General features: G+C 43.9%; 1 non-coding gene across 1 annotated transcript; it reads right to left on the bottom strand.

Moving 5' to 3' along the window:
* Positions 1–519: 519 nt before the first annotated feature.
* On the bottom strand, positions 520–592 carry TRNAW-CCA (transfer RNA tryptophan (anticodon CCA)). The gene has a single exon. It is a non-coding gene; the product is annotated as a tRNA-Trp (tRNA).
* Between the last annotated feature and the right edge of the window lie 18,628 nt (positions 593–19,220).

Here is a 19,220-nt window from a genome sequence, read left to right as displayed (position 1 = left end):
TGTTTGTGTTTATTTCCAAAATGATTTCTGCAACGGCTGCAGTGAGCAATACATTTAATGGATTGTAAAGTGCATTTGTTCAAATTCATTTATTAATGAATTTGGGTATCATTGTTATTAAACATACTTAAAATTAGTGTAGTTAATCATTGGTTTCTTCTCAGAGCTGTGAAATTAATACACCTACATACTTCCAGTGTGGAAGTACCTACAGGCAGTTTATTTTTATTGAAAGTTCTATAATTATGTCATGTGGATATAAAATCTCAAATATAGAAAACAACTCACCTAAGCTGTAGTTCATCCAGTCACTGGAAGGAAGATCATAGAACAATATAATATAGTAACTGAGTTTAGCAGGAAAATTCTGTATCTACCTGTTTCTCTTAATTTCCTGTGACCATTTTCTAAAAAAACATTTATTTATTTATTTAGGCTGTGCTGGGTCTTAGTTGCGACATGCGGGATCTTCATTGTGGCATGCAGACTTCTAAGTTGCGGCATGTGTGAGGGATCTAGTTCCCTGACCAGGGATTGAACCTGGGCCCCCTGCATTGGGAGCATGGAGTCTTAACCACTGGACCACCAGGGAAGTCCCTCCTGTGACTGTTTTTTTTAAAATTAAGGGATATGGGCAATCATATCTATAAGAATAACAGGACTATCAGAGGAGAAAGACTGGGTCATCAGTATACTAGTATCATAGCAGTGGTTTTTTTAGACTTCTTTTCTGGCCAGGGTGAAGGGATGAGGGGTGGACACAGAGGTCTTTGATAATCTGCTGTAAGCAGTGGGTCTTGGAAAATGCCCACACATAGAATTTTCTGGGTATTCAGATGTCCCTAGAAGCCACCCAGATGAAGAACTGTGTAACAGGACACAAAGCCAGGACTCACATCATTTCTGGTGATGAAATTGACGTCTCCACAGCTCCACTTTCCCGACTGCCCTCTGAGACCAACCCCAGGGCCTTCTCGTGTGAGGACTTTCCATTATGAGGGGCCGGAAGGGGGCAGACCCCGGGGGCTGGAAACTTACACCTTAGGAGTTGAACAAATTTGGAATTCACCTCTTCCTCCAGGCTCTTTCCTGGTTTATAGTTCCAGCCACTCCTTAAGATGCTATCTGGGTCTGTCATACTATTCTGTCTCCTTTTGCACTGTTGAATTTTTCCATAAATAAAAATGTTTTAAATATGGTATTTGGGTTTTCCTCCTCTGCCCTCTCGGGTGGGGTTCAGCCTCCTCCTCTTGCCCCACTTTATAGGAGCTGGTAGCCCCTTTCCCCAGTTTGAAGAGTTATCTATATCTCACGTTGGCACTTCTGTCTCTGATCACCTCCAGGCCTGGTGACCCTCTGAGTATTATTAACGCACGAAAGGGAAAGATCAACCTCACCTGGGTTTTTGTTGGCTTGTTTTATGTTTCTCGTTAAAACATTTGATTCGGCTGCTTTTACGAGCAGAGAGACCAGACGTTATTGTAACAAATGGCAATAAAGTCAGTAGAGTTTATTTTTGTATTAAGGCCGGTGGTGGGAAAGTGGCTAATTGTGAGGCTAGGGGCATGGGGTGACAGAAAATGCATAATGGCATTATTGGTGACACTGGCTAGAGATGGATGCCTGTGAACAAAGAAAACCTTAGCCTTCAGGGTGGGAGGGACCTGGAGAGACTCCTGGAATAATACTGCCATCTAGTGGCCTTTCGGGGTATTGCTAGCAGGGCACAAGTGAAGTCCTTCCCAACTGCTGATCATCCCAGGACTCACTATAATTGTCTTAAAACCCCACAAGTTATGCAGACTTTTTATTTTTTAAATTATTTTATTTAATTTATTTTTTTTGGCTGCATTGGGTCTTCGTTGCTGCGCGTGGGCTTTCTCTAGTTGCGGTGAGCGGGGGCTACTCTTCGTTGCGGTGCGTAGGCTTCTCATTGTGGTGGCTTCTCTTGTTGCAGAGCATGAGCTCTAGGCACGCGGGCTTCAGTAGTTGCAGCACGCAGGTTCAGTAGTTGCGGCACGCGGGCCCTAGAGCGTGCAGGCTTCAGTAGTTGTAGCTCGCCGGCTCAGTAGTTGCGCTCGTGGGCTCTAGACCACAGGCTCAGTAGTTGTGGCTCAGGGGCTTAGTTGCTCCGCGGCATGTGGCACCTACCCGGACCAGGGATCGAGCCTGGGTCGCCTGCATTGGCAGGCGGATTCTTAACCACTGCGCCACCAGGGAAGTCTCTGTGCAGCCTCTTTTTGGGCCCAAGTATGTTTCCTGGATTCTTTCAAGCATATCTCTGCCTTCATTTTCCTTTCCTCTATTCCTTCAGCTACTCATTCTTTAACCATTAGGTGTTTGATCTTACTCGATTAAAAAAAAAATCTGCCAAATACCTTAAACTAAATATTTTCCTGTCCATAAAACCAATTTAGAGTAGATGTGATCTGGAGGAAGTTTTGTATTTATTAACTTTTTATTCTTAATATTTTTATTTTTATTTTTTTTTTGGCTACACCATGTGGCATGCAGGATCTTAGTTCCCTGACCAGGGATTAAACCCATACCCACTGCAGTGGAAGTGTGGAGTCTTAACCACTGGACCGACAGGGAAGTAAGTCCCTGGAGGAAGTTTTTTTTTTTTTTTTTTTTTTTTTTTTTTATTAGGTCCCATGTGTTTATTTTTGTCTTTATTTCCATTTCTCTAGGAGGTGGGTCAAAAAGGATCTTGCTGTGATTTATGTCATAGAGTGTTCTGCCTATGTTTTCCTCTAGGAGTTTGATAGTGTCTGGCCTTACATTTAGGTCTTTAATCCATTTTGAGCTAATTTTTGTGTATAGTGTTAGGGAGTGATCTAATCTCATACTTTTACATGTCCCTGTCCAGTTTTCCCAGCACCACTTATTGAAGAGACTGTCCTATCTCCACTGTACATTCCTGCCTCCTTTATCAAAGATAAGGTGACCATATGTCCGTGGGTTTATCTCTGGGCTTTCTATCCTGTTCCATTGATCTATCTTTCTGTTTTTGTGCCAGTACCATACTGTCTTGATTACTGTAGCTTTGTAGTATAGTCTGAAGTCAGGGAGCCTGATTCCTCCAGCTCCGTTTTTCGTTCTCAAGATTGCTTTGGCTATTCGGGGTCTTTTGTGTTTCCATACAAATTGTGAAATTTTTTGTTCTAGTTCTGTGAAAAATGCCATTGGTAGTTTGATAGGTATTGCATTGAATCTGTAGAGTGCTTTGGGTAGTAGAGTCATTTTCACAATGTTGATTCTTCCAATCCAAGAACATGGTACATCTCTCCATCTATTTGTATCATCTTTAATTTCTTTCATCAGTGTCTTATAATTTTCTGCATACAGGTCTTTTGTCTCCTTAGGTAGGTTTATTCCTAGATATTTTATTCTTTTTGTTGCAATGGTAAATGGGAGTGTTTCCTTGATTTCACTTTCAGATTTTTCATCATTAGTGTATAGGAATGGCAGAGATTTCTGTGCATTAATTTTGTATCCTGCAACTTTACCAAATTCATTGATTAGCTCTAGTAGTTTTCTGGTAGCATCTTTAGGATTCTCTATGTATAGTATCATGTCATCTGCAAACAGTGACAGCTTTACTTCTTCTTTTCCCATTTGGATTCCTTTTATTTCCTTTTCTTCTCTGATTGCTGTGGCTAAAACTTCCAAAACTATGTTGAATAAGAGTGGTGAGAGTGGGCAACCTTGTCTTGTTCCTGATCTTAGTGGAAATGGTTTCAGTTTTTCACCATTGAGGACGATGCTGGCTGTGGGTTTGTCATATATGGCCTTTATTATGTTGAGGAAAGTTCCCTCTATGCCTACTTTCTGCAGGGTTTTTATCATAAATGGGTGTTGAATTTTGTCAAAAGCTTTCTCTGCATCTGTTGAGATGATCATATGGTTTTTCTCCTTCAGTTTGTTAATATGGTGTATCACATTGATTGATTTGCATATATCGAAGAATCCTTGCATTCCTGGAATAAACCCCACTTGATCATGGTGTATGATCCTTTTAATGTGCTGTTGGATTCTGTTTGCTAGTATTTTGTTGAGGATTTTTGCATCTATGTTCATCAGTGATATTGGCCTGTAGTTTTCATTCTTTGTGACATCCTTGTTTGGTTTTGGTATCAAGGTGATGGTGGCCTCGTAGAACGAGTTTGGGAGTGTTCCTCCCTCTGCTATATTTTGGAAGAGTTTGAGAAGGATAGGTGTTAGCTCTTCTCTAAATGCTTGATAGAATTCGCCTGTGAAGCCATCTGGTCCTGGGCTTTTGTTTGTTGGAAGATTTTTAATCACAGTTTCAATTTCAGTGCTTGTGATTGGTCTGTTCATATTTTCTATTTCTTCCTGATTCAGTCTTGGCAGGTTGTGCATTTCTAAGAATTTGTCCATTTCTTCCAGGTTGTCCATTTTATTGGCATAGAGTTGCTTATAGTAATCTCTCATGATCTTTTGTATTTCTGCAGTGTCAGTTGTTACTTCTCCTTTTTCATTTCTAATTCTATTGATTTGAGTCTTCTCCCTTTTCTTCTTGATGAGTCTGGCTAATGGTTTATCAATTTTGTTTATCTTCTCAAAGAACCAGCTTTTAGTTTTATTGATCTTTGCTATTGTTTCCTTCATTTCTTTTTCATTTATTTCTGATCTGATTTTTATGATTTCTTTCCTTCTGCTAACTTTGGGATGTTTTTGTTCTTCTTTCTCTAATTGCTTTAGGTGCAAGGTTAGGTTGTTTATTCGAGATGTTTCCTGTTTCTTAAGGTGGGATTGTATTGCTATAAACTTCCCCCTTAGAACTGATTTTGCTGCATCCCATAGGTTTTGGGTCGTCGTGTCTCCATTGTCATTTGTTTCTAGGTATTTTTTAATTTCCTCTTTGATTTCTTCAGTGATCACTTCGTTATTAAGTAGTGTATTGTTTAGCCTCCATGTGTTTGTATGTTTTACAGCTCTTTTCCTGTAATTGATATCTAGTCTCATAGCATTGTGGTCGGAAAAGATACTTGATACAATTTCAATTTTCTTAAATTTACCAAGGCTTGATTTGTGACCCAAGATATGATCTATCCTGGAGAATGTTCCATGAGCACTTGAGAAAAATGTGTATTCTGTTGTTTTTGGATGGAATGTCCTATAAATATCAATTAAGTCCATCTTGTTTAATGTATCATTTAAAGCTTGTGTTTCCTTATTTATTTTTATTTTGGATGACCTGTCCATTGTTGAAAGTGGGGTGTTAAAGTCCCCTACTATGATTGTGTTACTGTCGATTTCTCCTTTTATGGCTGTTAATATTTCCCTTATGTATTGAGGTGCTCCTATGTTTGGTGCATAAATATTTACAATTGTTATATCTTCTTCTTGGATTGATCCCTTGATCATTATGTAGTGTCCTTCTTTGTCTCTTCTAGTAGTCTTTATTTTAAAGTCTATTTTGTCTGATATGAGAATTGCTACTCCAGCTTTCTTTTGGTTTCCATTTGCATGGAATATCTTTTTCCATCCCCTTACTTTCAGTCTGTATGTGTCTCTAGGTCTGAAGTGGGTCTCTTGTAGACAGCATATATATGGGTCTTGTTTTTGTATCCATTCAGCCAGTCTGTGTCTTTTGGTGGGAGCATTTAGTCCATTTACATTTAAGGTAATTATTGATATGTATGTTCCTATTCCCATTTTCTTAATTGTTTTGGGTTCGTTATTGTAGTTCTTTTCCTTCTGTTGTGTTTCTTGCCTAGAGAAGTTCCTTTAGCATTTGTTGTAAAGCTGGTTTGGTGGTGCTGAACTCTCTCAGCTTTTGCTTGTCTGTAAAGGTTTTAATTTCTCCATCAAATCTGAATGAGATCCTTGCTGGGTAGAGTAATCTTGGTTGCAGGTTTTTCTCCTTCATCACTTTAAGTATGTCCTGCCACTCCCTTCTGGCTTGTAGAGTTTCTGCTGAGAGATCAGCTGTTATCCTGATGGGGATTCCCTTGTGTGTTATTTGTTGTTTTTGCCTTGCTGCTTTTAATATGATTTCTTTGTGTTTAATTTTTGACAGTTTGATTAATATGTGTCTTGGTGTATTTCTCCTTGGATTTATTCTGTATGGGACTCTCTGTGCCTCCTGGACTTGATTAACTATTTCCTTTCCCATAGTAGGGAAGTTTTCAACTATAATCTCTTCAAATATTTTCTCAGTCCCTTTCTTTTTCTCTTCTTCTTCTGGAACCCCTATAATTCGAATGTTGGTGCGTTTAATGTTGTCCCAGAGGTCTCTGAGACTGTCCTCTGTTCTTTTCATTCTTTTTTCTTTATTTTGCTGTGCAGCAGTTATTTCCACTATTTTATCTTCCACCTCACTTATCCGTTCTTCTGCCTCAGTTATTCTGCTATTGATCCCATTTAGAGTATTTTTTATTTCATTTATTGTGTTTTTAATCGATGCTTGATTCGTCTTTAGTTCTTCTAGGTCCTTGTTAACTGTTTCTTGCATTTTGTCTATTCTATTTCCAAGATTTTGGATCATCTTTACCATCATTATTCTGAATTCTTTTTCAGATAGACTGCCTATTACCTCTTCATTTGTTAGGTCTGGTGGGTTTTTATCTTGCTCCTTCTCCTGCTGTGTGTTTTTCTGTCTTCTCATTTTGCTTATGTTACTGTGTTTGGGGTCTCCTTTTTGCAGGCTGCAGGTTTGTAGTTCCCGTTGTTTTTGGTGTCTGTCCCCAGTGGCTAAGGTTGGTTTAGTGGGTTGTGTAGGCTTCTTGGTGGAGGGGACTACTGCCTGTGTTCTGGTGGATGAGGCTGGATCTTGTCTTTCTGGTGGGCAGGTCCACGTCTGGTGGTGTGTTTTGGGGTGTTTGCGGACTTTTTATGATTTGAGGCAGCCTCTCTGCTAATGGGTGGCGTTGTGTTCCTGTCTTGCTAGTTGTTTGGCATAGGGTGTCCAGCACTGTAGCTTGCTGGTCGTTGAGTGAAGCTGGGTGCTGGTGTTGAGATGGAGATCTCTGGAAGATGTTCGCCGTTTGATATTATGTGGAGCTGGGAGGTCTCTTGTGGACCAGTGTCCTGAAGTTGGCTCTCCCACCTCAGAGGCACAGCACTGACTCCTGGCTCCTCAATTTGGGATGATTTGTTGTCTATTCATGTATTCCACAGATGCAGGGTACATGGAGTTGATTGTGGAGCTTTAATCCGCTGCTTCTGAGGCTGCTGGGAGAGGTTTCCCTTTCTCTTCTTTGTTCTCACAGCTCCTGGGTCTCAGCTTTGGATTTGGCGCCGCCTCTGCGTGTAGGTCGCCGGAGGGCGTCTGTTCTTCGCTCAGACAGGACAGGGTTAAAGGGGCAGCCTCTTCGGGGACTCTGGCTCACTCAGGCCGGGCGGGAGGGAGGGGCACGGAGTGCGGGGCGAACCTGCAGCGGCAGAGGTCGGCGTGACGTTGCACCAGCCCGAGGCGCGCCGTGCGTTCTCCCAGGGAAGCCGCCCCTGGATCCCGGGACCCTGGCAGTGGCAGGCTGCACAGGCTCCCGGAAGGGCGGTGTGGACAGTGACCTGTGCTCGCACACAGGCTTCTTGGCGGCAGCAGCAGCAGCCCCAGCGTCCCACGCCCGTCTCTGGGCTCCGCGCTTTCAGCCGCGACTCGCGCCCGTCTCTGGAGCTCCTTTACGCGGCGCTCTTAATCCCCTCTCCTCGCGCACCAGGAAACCAAGAGGGAAGAAAAAGTCTCTTGCCTCTTCGGCAGCTCCAGAGTTTTCCCGGACTCCCTCCCGGCTAGCTGTGGCACATTAGCCCCCTTCAGGCTGAGTTCTCGCCGCCAGCCCCAGTCCTCTCCCTGCGCTCTGACCGAAGCCCGAGCCTCAGCTCCAGTGCCGCCCGCCCCGGCGGGGGAGCAGACAAGCCTCTCGGGCTGGTGAGTGCCGCTCGGCACCGCTCCTCTGTGCGGGAATCTCTCTGCTTTTCCCTACCCAGGTATGTGGGGAGTTTCTCGCCTTTTGGGAGGTCTGGGGTCTTCTGCCAGCGTTCAGTAGGTGTTCTGTAGGAGTTGTTCCACGTGTAGCTGTATTTCTGGTGTATCTGTGGGGAGGAAGGTCTGGAGGAAGTTTTTTAATCCCCTGGAGTTAACTTTAGCTTTTGGCATTAATAGTTTCATTTACATGAGTCAAATGTCATTACAATCCCCCAATTTTAAGACTGAATCCAGTTTGAACCAACACTTTGCAAATACCCGCTGTGCTAATGTGATGAGCACATAGCCTTGAGCTGGGTGTGTGTGGAAAGGGGAGAGGAGAAGGGGACCACTAACTCTGCTGAAATCCCTGCATAAGAGAGGAATCAACAGTGCTAAGAGGTAGGCAGGAGAGAGCAATGGGGTTCAACCTGGGAAGAGTTGGGGTTTGAGAATTCTAAGCTTTAACTGATGGGCCATGAGCCACGTTTAATAATATATAATCTCAGCCTGATTAAAGTATACTTCGGGAGTAATACTACCTAGGAGTATTATTATTTTCTTAAAGCCAGTCTTATTTGAGAGCCTATCACATAAATTATCTTTCACATAAATTGTCTGACTGGGGGCCTCCCTGGTGGCGCAGTGGTTAAGAGTCCGCCTGCCGATGCAGGGGATACGGGTTCGTGCCCCGGTCTGGGAGGATCCCACATGCCGCGGAGCGGCTGGGCCCGTGAGCCATGGCCGCTGGGCCTGCGCGTCCGGAGCCTGTGCTCCGCAACGGGGGAGGCCACAACAGTGAGAGGCCCGCATACCGCAAAAAGAAAAAAAAAAAAAAAAATTGTCTGACACGCAGGCTCAGCGGCCATGGCTCATGGGCCCAGCCACTCTGGCATGTGGGATCTTCCCAGACCGGGTCACGAACCCGTGTCCCCTGCATCGGGACACGGACTCTCAACCACTGCGCCACCAGGGAAGCCCTCCTGTGACATTTTAGTAAATTTTTGCTGACTCGACATCAAGCTCGGCTCTGTTACTTAAAACCGAGGGAGGCCTAATGAATGCAGGTGGAATCTAAGAAAAATTATTGGGGAGAGCTAGATCTTGGGCAACTCCGGAACTGAAGAAGCTTCCCTACCCTCAGCCCCCTAGAGGCCACATCTGCTGTGGTGACTGGCATGCTGTTTAATGCTGTCCCCATCTTAGAAAACCAGCTGCTACTTGATTTAATAATACATTAGTAATACATATTCTTTCCTTATCACATTAGCTCAACAAATTTAAGGGAAAAAAATCACTAAAATCTGCCTTTCACACTTTTCCCCTCTTGCCTTTGAAACCAACTACTGCAGCTGCTAACAGAGGTCTCTCTATGTAGAATGTGTTTTGTCCTTCTGGAGAAGACAAAAGAATTATTAAAAGGGCGGGCAGCTGCTTGTAATGACAGGAGAATGCGAAGCGTTTGTCAGCATTAATTCTTCTCTGCTTTCTCAGTTGAATCACCATGGCCTTCCTCTTTATCCCTTTTTGGTTTGTACTGTTCCCGGTCCAGGAATGTAGAGGCCTTCACCCTGCGTGTCCTGCATCTTCTGTGTTAAACCTGCATGAGTCTCACCTCTAAGACTTTGAGCAAACCTAACAGCTGATAAACTCTACCCTGACTTATGAACACAATCTCCCTTTCTTTCACAAATGCTCAGATCATGCAATGTTCTAACAGGGATATTTGCACAACAATTTAGCACGATGGGGATAATGACAGAGTCTACCTCATGAGGGTGCTGTGATAACTAAATGAGATAGGGCCATGGGTTTCAAACTTGGCTGCACATTAGAATCACTGGAAGAGTTTCAAAAATCCCATTGCTGAGCAGCACCTAGATATGTTCAGTCAAAATTTCTGCTTGTGAGAGCCATCCGTCAGTATTTAAAAAAAAAATCTCCCTAGCTAATTCCAATGTGCAGCTACATTTTGGAGTCAGTGAGATAGTACGTGTTTATAAGTATTCAGTAAATGGTAGCTGTTTTTATTATTATAATTAAAAATGGAGAATTACCCCAGTTTAACAGACTGCTGAAATTGAGGGCTTAGTAGGACCCAGATTCATGTTTTTTTAAATACGTTTATTTATTTTTGGCTGCATTGGGTCTTCATTGCTGCATGCAGGCTTTCTCTAGTTGCAGTGAGCGGGGGCTCCTCTTTGCTGTGGTGCGCAGGCGTCTCACTGCAGTGGCTTCTCTTGTTGTGGAGCACGGGCTCTAGGCACACGGGCTTCAGTAGTTGTGGCACGCGGGCTCAGTAGCTGTGGCTCGTGGGCTCTCGAGTGCAGGCTCAGTAGTTGTGGCGCACGGGCTTAGCTGCTCCATGGCATGTGGGATCTTCCCCACCCAGGGCTTGAACCCATGTCCCCTGCACTGGCAGGCGGATTCTTAACTAACACTGTACCACCAGGGAAGCCCCTCATTTCTTCTTTAATTCATCCATCTAACAATAACTGAGCGTTTACTACCTGCTAGGCTCTGTGCTAAATTACTCCTCTCCACTTGAAAGTAAAAAGATAGTTATCGCCTTCAGAATGAAATTCAAGTTCTTTAGGACAGCCTTCCCATGCCCCCAACCCCCCGTTCTGTGTGCTCTTACCTGCCAGGGCCATGGCCCACATGCTGTGAGCTCCAGCCACTACCAACTATTCATCACGTTCCAGGCCCTTTGTCTCTGGGCCCTTCTCCATACTCTTCCTTTTACTTAGGATGCTCTTCCTACACTCCTGCCTTTTCACTTGGCCTACCTTAAAGGATAGAATTCCTGGTACAGAACCTGTAGGACAGATGGGTGCCTAGCACTCCCTGGCAGTCCTGCATCCCCCATCCACCCTGATGGGCGAGCTGGCTGCTGTCCTCTCATTGTCAGGATTCTGTGAGTGCCCTGCAGAGGTGAATGATTAGTTCTCAAGGTCTTCTCTCTGCAGAGAGGCTGGGCCAACCTCTCTCTGCTCTTCCTCAGGCCTCACTCTGGCGGAAGACTGCACAGGCCCAGGCAGGCTTTCTTTCCTGTGTCTTGCTTAACTGGTTCTGTTGTTCCAAGACCCCAAGAGCTGCTCCCCAGGGCTCCTCTGAGGGAGAGAACTTTTCCTCTGGAATCATCCAAGGGAGCAGGGCAGCTCAGAGCTCCATACTCGGAACGGCCTGAGGGAGGCTGGATCTTCCGTGGCCACTACATGAAATCCCACGGCGTTGGCAGCCTTTGGCGAGTAATATGACTTTATGACCAGAGGTAATCCCTGAATACTATGCTCCAAAGGAGAGAGACTCTGGTGTATCTGTACCTGCAGGCACCTAACATAATGGGTGAGGGGCTGCGAGCTGTGATAGCTTTCACAGCTGCGAATCCTGCTCAAGGAAGGACTGCTGTTAGGAATCTTGTAACCCTTTCCTCACGCTGACCTCCAGGGTGGTCCTGCTTAGAAACATCCCAGTGCCTTCTCTCCATTTCTGAGTCTGTCAGGAGGTGGTCTAAGGACTTGCCTGTCCTGTCACTGGGCCGACAGAGCTCTTTCTATAGGAGCCAACCAAGAAGACCTTACTCAGTGTTCCAAGTCTGTCCATACACACACACCCATCCCTTGATTCTGGCTTTTCCAGGTCCAGGCCTGTGCCACGGTACCTCCTTTCTGTTCCATCCTTCAAGATTCGTATTCTACTACTGGGGAAGGGGAAATCTGAGTGTGTTCTATACATAATCTCACCTAAACTTTTGCAAAAGTCTTATGTAGTTGGTGTAGTTATTCCCATTTTACAGAAGAGGAGACATTCTTCCCAAGGTCACATGGTTGGAATACCGGTTAACTTTTGCTATGTTACAAATCATCCCCAAAACTAGTGGCTTAGATCAACCACCATGTGTTTAGCTCACAACTCTAGAGATTATTTGGCTGTCAGCTGGGGTGTTGGGAGTAGGGCACAACTCATCACATGATCTCTTTCATACTCCAGCAGGATAGCTGGGGCTTGTTCATATGGCAGCTTGGTAGGATTTTTCTTGGAAGGCTGGATGGATGCAAGGCCTCTTGATACTTAGGCTTGGAACTGTTACTGTCACTTCTGCTATAATCTGTTGGCCAAAGCAAGGCATGAGGCCTGCCTGGATTCAAGGGATGGTGAAATAAACCTTACTTATTCTTTGTTGGGAGGAGCTGCACAGTCATATTGCAAAGGGGCCTGAATACCGGGAGGGGTGGGATGGAGGGTCATGTCCACTTCTGCAATCTACTGTAGTTGTTACGTGACAGAGGTAGGATTTTATTTTTCAATTGCAAAAATAGTGTACACACACAAGAAAAATTCAAACGGTAAACAAAAGGGGAAATGAGGAAGAGAAAGTCTCATTCTTAGTCCTGGACTAGGAAAAAACATTCTAATCTAGTCCCACTCTCCACATGGAAACATGATTGACAGTTTCTTGTGTATCTTGATGCGATTTTTTTTTCCTGCATGCACATAGATGGGAGCCCGACATGTACAATTTCCTGCACTTCGTTCTTTTCACTTAATAATAATGCAACTAGGTTCTTTCCATAGCAGCACAACTAGAAATTCTCCATTCCTTTAAAGGTCTATGTAGTGATCCACTGAAGAAACATACCATGTTTATTCAACCACATCTCCTACTAGTGGACACTTAAGTTTTCTTCTAGTTTTTGTTAAAAATAATGCTGTGGTGACTATCTTTGAATATCCTTCTTTGTGTACTTATAGACTAGATTCCTAGAAGAGGAATTTCTAGGTTTAATAGCAGAGTTGAGCCTTGATCTGTTCCCAAAGCACATGCACTTTTCAAGATGCGTCTCCAGTTACCCACTGTTCCTCTAACCTTTTCTGTAACTAGAAGCTACCTTAGGAAGCATGTCCCCCTGTGTACATATGCACATATTGGATGATGGGCATGACCTCTCCACACCCTTCCTTCCTAAGCAGGCTCAAGAGGTCCTGAGCTATGCATTATTAAGCTCTTCCAAGAAGATCCAGATGTTATCCTTTCTGTGTCTTCCTTCATGATGTTTTTCAGGAGACATGTACTGCTCTGTTACAGGCCAATGATAAAATAATCCTAGTAACAAATGTTAACATACAAATGGTAGGTTCCAACCAAGTGAAGGCCTAAGGTATAAATGAAGATTTCACAAATATTACAAATACAGACAGGTGGTAAAAGAATTAAATCAAATCATCACACAGCAATAATAGCAAAGCCCTGTTGTCACACTGAGCAGTTATATTACATGAATTCTGTCTTTGTTCTTGGCAACTTTAACAGTTCATGAACATTAAGTATAGTAGCAAATATACAGTGAAGATATTTCTTAAGATCCTATTTTTTCATTCTTTAATATTGTTTTTGGGTTTCTTCATGGATCCTGATGCCCACATGCCACCTGCCTGGATGTTAGTTGGAGCCCTGAATTCTTACCAGGTCTGTATGGACTTGACTCTTTTATGAACAGTGGGTTGGTGACTGTCAGAATCTGGAGGTGGCATGCAAGCACACTCAGATACCTCACTCCATTTCTCACAGCCTCTGATTATGTCCCTGAGTAGATGTAGGCAGTAATTCTGTGGAAGGGAACAAACCACAGGGGGCTCATTTCTGTATGTGGGGAGAGTCTGCCTTTCAGGGCTGCTCTGCAGATAGGTTAAAGAAGTGGATTTCTAGAGAATGCAGTTTCAAAAAGTAATTACTTAATGGTTTGAGTTCCATGTGCCTCAGACTTCAGAGCAGGAGGTACCCAGTTTCTTATCTGTTACTTAATAACAGAGACATTGCTGCTGTCAAAAAGACAGCATTCTGAAATGTTCCTATTAATATAGCCCAAGGAAGAATGATGTTTTATTCCATGGTACACTGAACAGTGAAGCATTTAAAGGCTAATCACTGCCCAGCCACAATAATCTGTGCATTTCTTCATTCACTTATTCATCATTTATTTATTGAGTGCTACACTGTGCCAAACACCATGCTGGGTGGAGATACCAAGATAAATAAAACACACATACACCTCCCCATGTATCAGTTAGCTCTGGCACTGTAACAAACACACCAAAACACAGTGGCTTAAAACAAAAACTATGTATTTAGTTTACATGGCTCTGGGTCAACCATTTGGGCTGGGTTCAGCTAGCCAGTTCTTCTGGTCTGTGGCCAACTGTGGGGTCAGTCAGGGCTGGCTGGTCTGGGGGTTCTCAGCTAGGATGGCTTGTCTCTTCTCCACATGCCTCATCCTCCTGCCGTCTGGCCTGGACTTACTCACGTAGGGTCTAGGCAGATTACAAGAGAATGAGGGGAAGCCTGCCGGGTCTCTTGAGGATTAAGCTTTGAACAGACATAATGTCCTTTTAGTTATTCTGTTGGTCAAATCAGAACAAATCGACTTACAAGGCCAGGGAAAGGTAAAAACCTCTTGATAGTCATGGCCAAGAGACTTGGCAACAGACGGGGGAATAATGATGGTTAATTTTTGCAGAGTCTGTCTCACTGCCCTTTATAGCTCATAGTCTGTGGTCAGAGGGACAGGAAATTGTGATACGTGCTACACTAAGAAATTGTTTCTATCTCTTCCTCTCTTTCCCTCCATCTCTAACATTTTTACATTCTACATCAGGGAAATCTAGTCACTCCAGTTAAAACACTTCAACGAGTCAAAGGTCTGGCACAGTGCTGCTATTATACATTAAAAAGCAGAAATGTTACAAGGCAGTTGGAGTGATCCATGAACCTCACGACCACCAAGCTGTTGGTCATATCACACACTCGATTCTATGATAGCATGTCTGCCTTTTAAATATATTATCAACATACAAAACTGTGCCTGGGTTTTGTTGAAACACACTGTATCGCTGCACACACATATTTCTTCAACTAGAGGCAGAAAATCATCTTGTTAAAATGCATGGTGTGAAACCAATGAAAATAAAGCCATAGCCAAATCCATAGCCATAAAATAGGATCTTTTACCCGAGGACCTTTTTTTAAAATTCCATCAGCGAGTAAACACCTGTCAAAATATGCAAACTCAACGCCAACACCAGATGCATCTAATTAAATCAATTTCCAGCTCTTGCTGTCCGAGAACAGCTGTGTGTAAAGCACGTTTTCCCCCCCACACCCCCACCTCGCTCCTTCCCACCATGTGAAATCACTGAGGGGGCAGAGAAAGCCCCAGGTGAGTGGGTCTCAAACTTGTGTGCATGAGAATCACCTGGATAGGGGTGGTGTGGGGCATAATTCTTGTTAAAAATGATGTTTTTTTTACTCTACCCTTTCCCCTCAATCTTGGTAATTCTCCCAGGAAATCTGCACACAGGTGGTCAGGATCCCCCTTTCAGGATCACTGCCTTTATCTTAGAGCAGTTTTCCTTCCAGGAACTTTAAAAAAATGAATTAGGACCTCATACTTCATCTCTCTATGCCAGGCAGAAAGTACCAAGTCTCTGCCAATCTAGTTTTCTCACGTGGACTAAACTTCCTGGAGACCCTGAGATATGAACAGCACTAACTCACTAACCAGAGACCAAAATGCCTTTCAAAAAATCCAGTTTGCTGTAAAGGGGAGAGAATGCAGCTGTGACTTGTGGATGGGCACCTAGGGCTATTGTTTGAATTTCCTCTAAAGCTGTAGATCTGTACAGTCTACGAGTACAAAGGGAATTTGGGGCCACTTAGTTAAACTCCATTTTATGGATACAGAAACTGAAGTCAAGTGTCTTCTCTAAAAGTAGCAGAGATGGGGCTAAAACCCAGGGCTTCCCATTCTCTAAAGTTAGTTTTCTTACAAAATGTGGGGCTTCCCTGGTGGCGCAGTGGTTGGGAGTCCGCCTGCCGATGCAGGGGACACGGGTTCGTGCCCCGGTCCGGGACGATCCCACATGCTGTGGAGCGGCTGGGCCCGTGAGCCATGGCCGCTGAGCCTGCGCGTCCGGAGCCTGTGCTCCGCAACGGGAGAGGCCACGGCAGTGAGAGGCCCGCGTACCGCAAAAAAAAAAAAAAAAAAGTGGAGTCTGCAGTGCTCTGTCTACAGAGAGTCCTTTGGGTACATGTTCTTTTGTGAGGCAGCCAGCGGAGTGGGGGAGAAAGGACACCCCAAGAGTGTTCTTAGTGCCCCCTTCCGACAGAACTGGAGTCAGGTGACCTGGGGCCTCATGATTCTCCAGCTCCAGTCCGCGTGTGGGATGCAGCAGCGTGGTGTGTGTGTGGGGGGAACTTCACGCTGAGTGTGCTGAGGTGCTGTGGCGTGTCGCCTGCCACGGCCCCCAGCCTCCTTCTGTTCTGGGTTCTGAGAGGAGACAAGACAGGCCTCCCTGCGAGAGTTTCACACCTGCTTAGAGTCTGCCCCGTGCTGACTACGCTGCCGCTTTCCCTGTTTTTCCCCCACGGCAGACATCACTAATCCAGTATGACAGTTCTTCCAGCAGAGCCAAAACCTGGTTTCAGCATCTTCCTCCAGTTAGCTCCGTGGGCAGCCACTTCAGATCATCCAGTCAGTGGGAGAGAGGAGACTAGTTTGCAATCCTGCTTCTGAGTGATTTTGTCTAGAAGTAATTTTAAAATCGACATCCAGGGAATAGGGCTGACAAGCCCTTGGGGAGGGAGGGAGGGCTGAGTCAGAGCTATGGAACACTGTGGCTGTGGTTCAGGGCTGGGTTCCCCCCCAGCAGCCCTGGTGTTACATGCCGACCTCCACACGGGCATCCCTTCCCACTGAATCTCCTCTGGTCCAGTGTGTGTGTGTAACAAAGACCCAAGATAACCAGCTGGAGCTGCGGGTTCAGTTTGCAGCCATAGAACACAGTGATCCCACTGATGGGGATCAAACTGATGTCCTTGACTTTTCTGGTGTGATTCTCAACCAAACAAGCTACCTTGTGACCAACACAGAGAATAAAGTCTTGTGACTCAAAGTGTAGTCCAAGGACCAACATGTTGGCCTCCCTGGGAACTTGTTAAACCCACCTCCTAGAGAAATGGAAATAAAAAAATAAACAAATGGGATCTAATGAAACTTCAAAGCTTTTGCACAGCAAAGGGAACCATAAACAAGATGAAAAGACAACCCTCAGAATGGGAGAAAATATTTGCAAATGAAGCGACTGACAAAGGATTAATCTCCAAAATATACAAGCAGCCCATGCAGCTCGATATCAAAAAAACAAACAACCCAATCCAAAAATGGGCAGAAGACCTAAACAGACCTTTCTCCAAAGAAGATAAACAGATTGCCAACAAACACATGAAAGAATGCTCAACATCATTAATCATTAGAGAAATGCAAATCAAAACTACAATGAGATATCATCTCACACCAGTTAGAATGGCCATCATCAAAAAATCTACAAACAAATGCTGGAGAGGGTGTGGAGAAAAGGGAACCCCTCTTGCACTGTTGGTGGGAATGTAAATTGATACAGCCACTATGGAGAACAGTATGGAGGTTCCTTAAAAAACTACAAATAGAACTACCATATGACCCAGCAATCCCACTACTGGGCATATACCCTGAGAAAACCATAATTCAAAAAGAGTCATGTACCACAATGTTCATAGCAGCCCTATTTACAATAGCCCGGAGATGGAAACAACCTAAGTGTCCATCATCGGATGAATGGATAAAGAAGATGTGGCACATATATACAATGGAATATTACTCAGCTATAAAAAGAAATGAAATTGAGCTATTTGTAATGAGGTGGATGGACCTAGAGTCTGTCATACAGAGTGAAGTAAGTCAGAAAGAGAAAGACAAATACTGTATGCTGACACATATATATGGAATTTAAGAAAAAAATGTCATCAAGAACATAGGGGTAAGACAGGAATAAAGACACAGACCTACTAGAGCATGGACTTGAGGATATAGGGAGGGGGAAGGGTAAGCTGTGACAAAGTGAAAGAGCGGCATGGACATATATACACTACCAAACGTAAGGTAGATAGCTAGTGGGAAGCAGCCGCATAGCACAGGGAGATCAGCTCGGTTCTTTGTGACCGCCTGGAGGGGTGGGATAGGGAGGGTGGGAGGGAGACGCAAAAGGGAGGGGATATGGGAACATATGTATATGTATAACTGATTAAATTTGTAAAATAAAAAAAAAAATGAAAAAAAAAAAATATACAAGCAGCCCATGCAGCTCGATATCAAAAAAACAAACAACCCAATCCAAAAATGGGCAGAAGACCTAAACAGACCTTTCTCCAAAGAAGATAAACAGATTGCCAACAAACACATGAAAGAATGCTCAACATCATTAATCATTAGAGAAATGCAAATCAAAACTACAATGAGATATCATCTCACACCAGTTAGAATGGCCATCATCAAAAAATCTACAAACAAATGCTGGAGAGGGTGTGGAGAAAAGGGAACCCCTCTTGCACTGTTGGTGGGAATGTAAATTGATACAGCCACTATGGAGAACAGTATGGAGGTTCCTTTAAAAACTAAAAATAGAACTACCATATGACCCAGCAATCCCACTACTGGGCATATACCCTGAGAAAACCATAATTCAGAAAGAGTCATGTACCACAATGTTCATTGCAACACTATTTACAATAGCCAGGACATGGAAGCAACATAAGTGTCCACAGACAGATGAATGGATAAAGAAGATGTGGCACATATATACAATGGAATATTACTCAGCCATAGAAAGAAATGAAATTGAGTTATCTGTAGTGAGGTGGATGGACCTACAATCTGTCATACAGAGTGAAGTAAGTCAGAAAGAAAAAAACAAATACCATATGCTAACACATATATATGGAATCTAAAAAAAAGGTTCTGACGAACCTAGGGACAGTACAGGAATAAAGACTCAGATGTAGAGAATGGACTTGAGGGCACGGGGAGGGGGAAGGGTAAGCTGGGACAAAGAGAGTAGCACTGACATATATGCACTACCAAATGTAAAATAGCTAGTGGGAAGCAGCCACATAGCACAGGGAGATCAGCGCGGTGCTTTGTGACCACCTAGAGTGGTGGGATAGGGAGGGTGGGAGGGAGACGCAAGAGGGAGGGGATATGGGGATATATGTATATGTATAGCTGATTCACTTTGTTATAAGAAACTAACACAACATTGTAAAGCAATTATACTCCAATAAAGATGTTAAAAAAAAAAGTCGAATCTCAGGCCTCATTCCCAGACCTACTGAAATAGCAATTCAAACCTTAACATATTTTAACAAATCATACAGGTGACGTATATGCTTGAGAGTTTGAGAGGCATTGGATTA

Source organism: Mesoplodon densirostris, chromosome 6, assembly GCF_025265405.1.
Source record: "Mesoplodon densirostris isolate mMesDen1 chromosome 6, mMesDen1 primary haplotype, whole genome shotgun sequence".
Taxonomy (NCBI): Eukaryota; Metazoa; Chordata; class Mammalia; order Artiodactyla; family Ziphiidae; genus Mesoplodon; species Mesoplodon densirostris.
The sequence above is the reverse complement of the archived record's forward strand: the minus strand, read 5'-3'. Positions and strand labels throughout refer to the sequence as shown.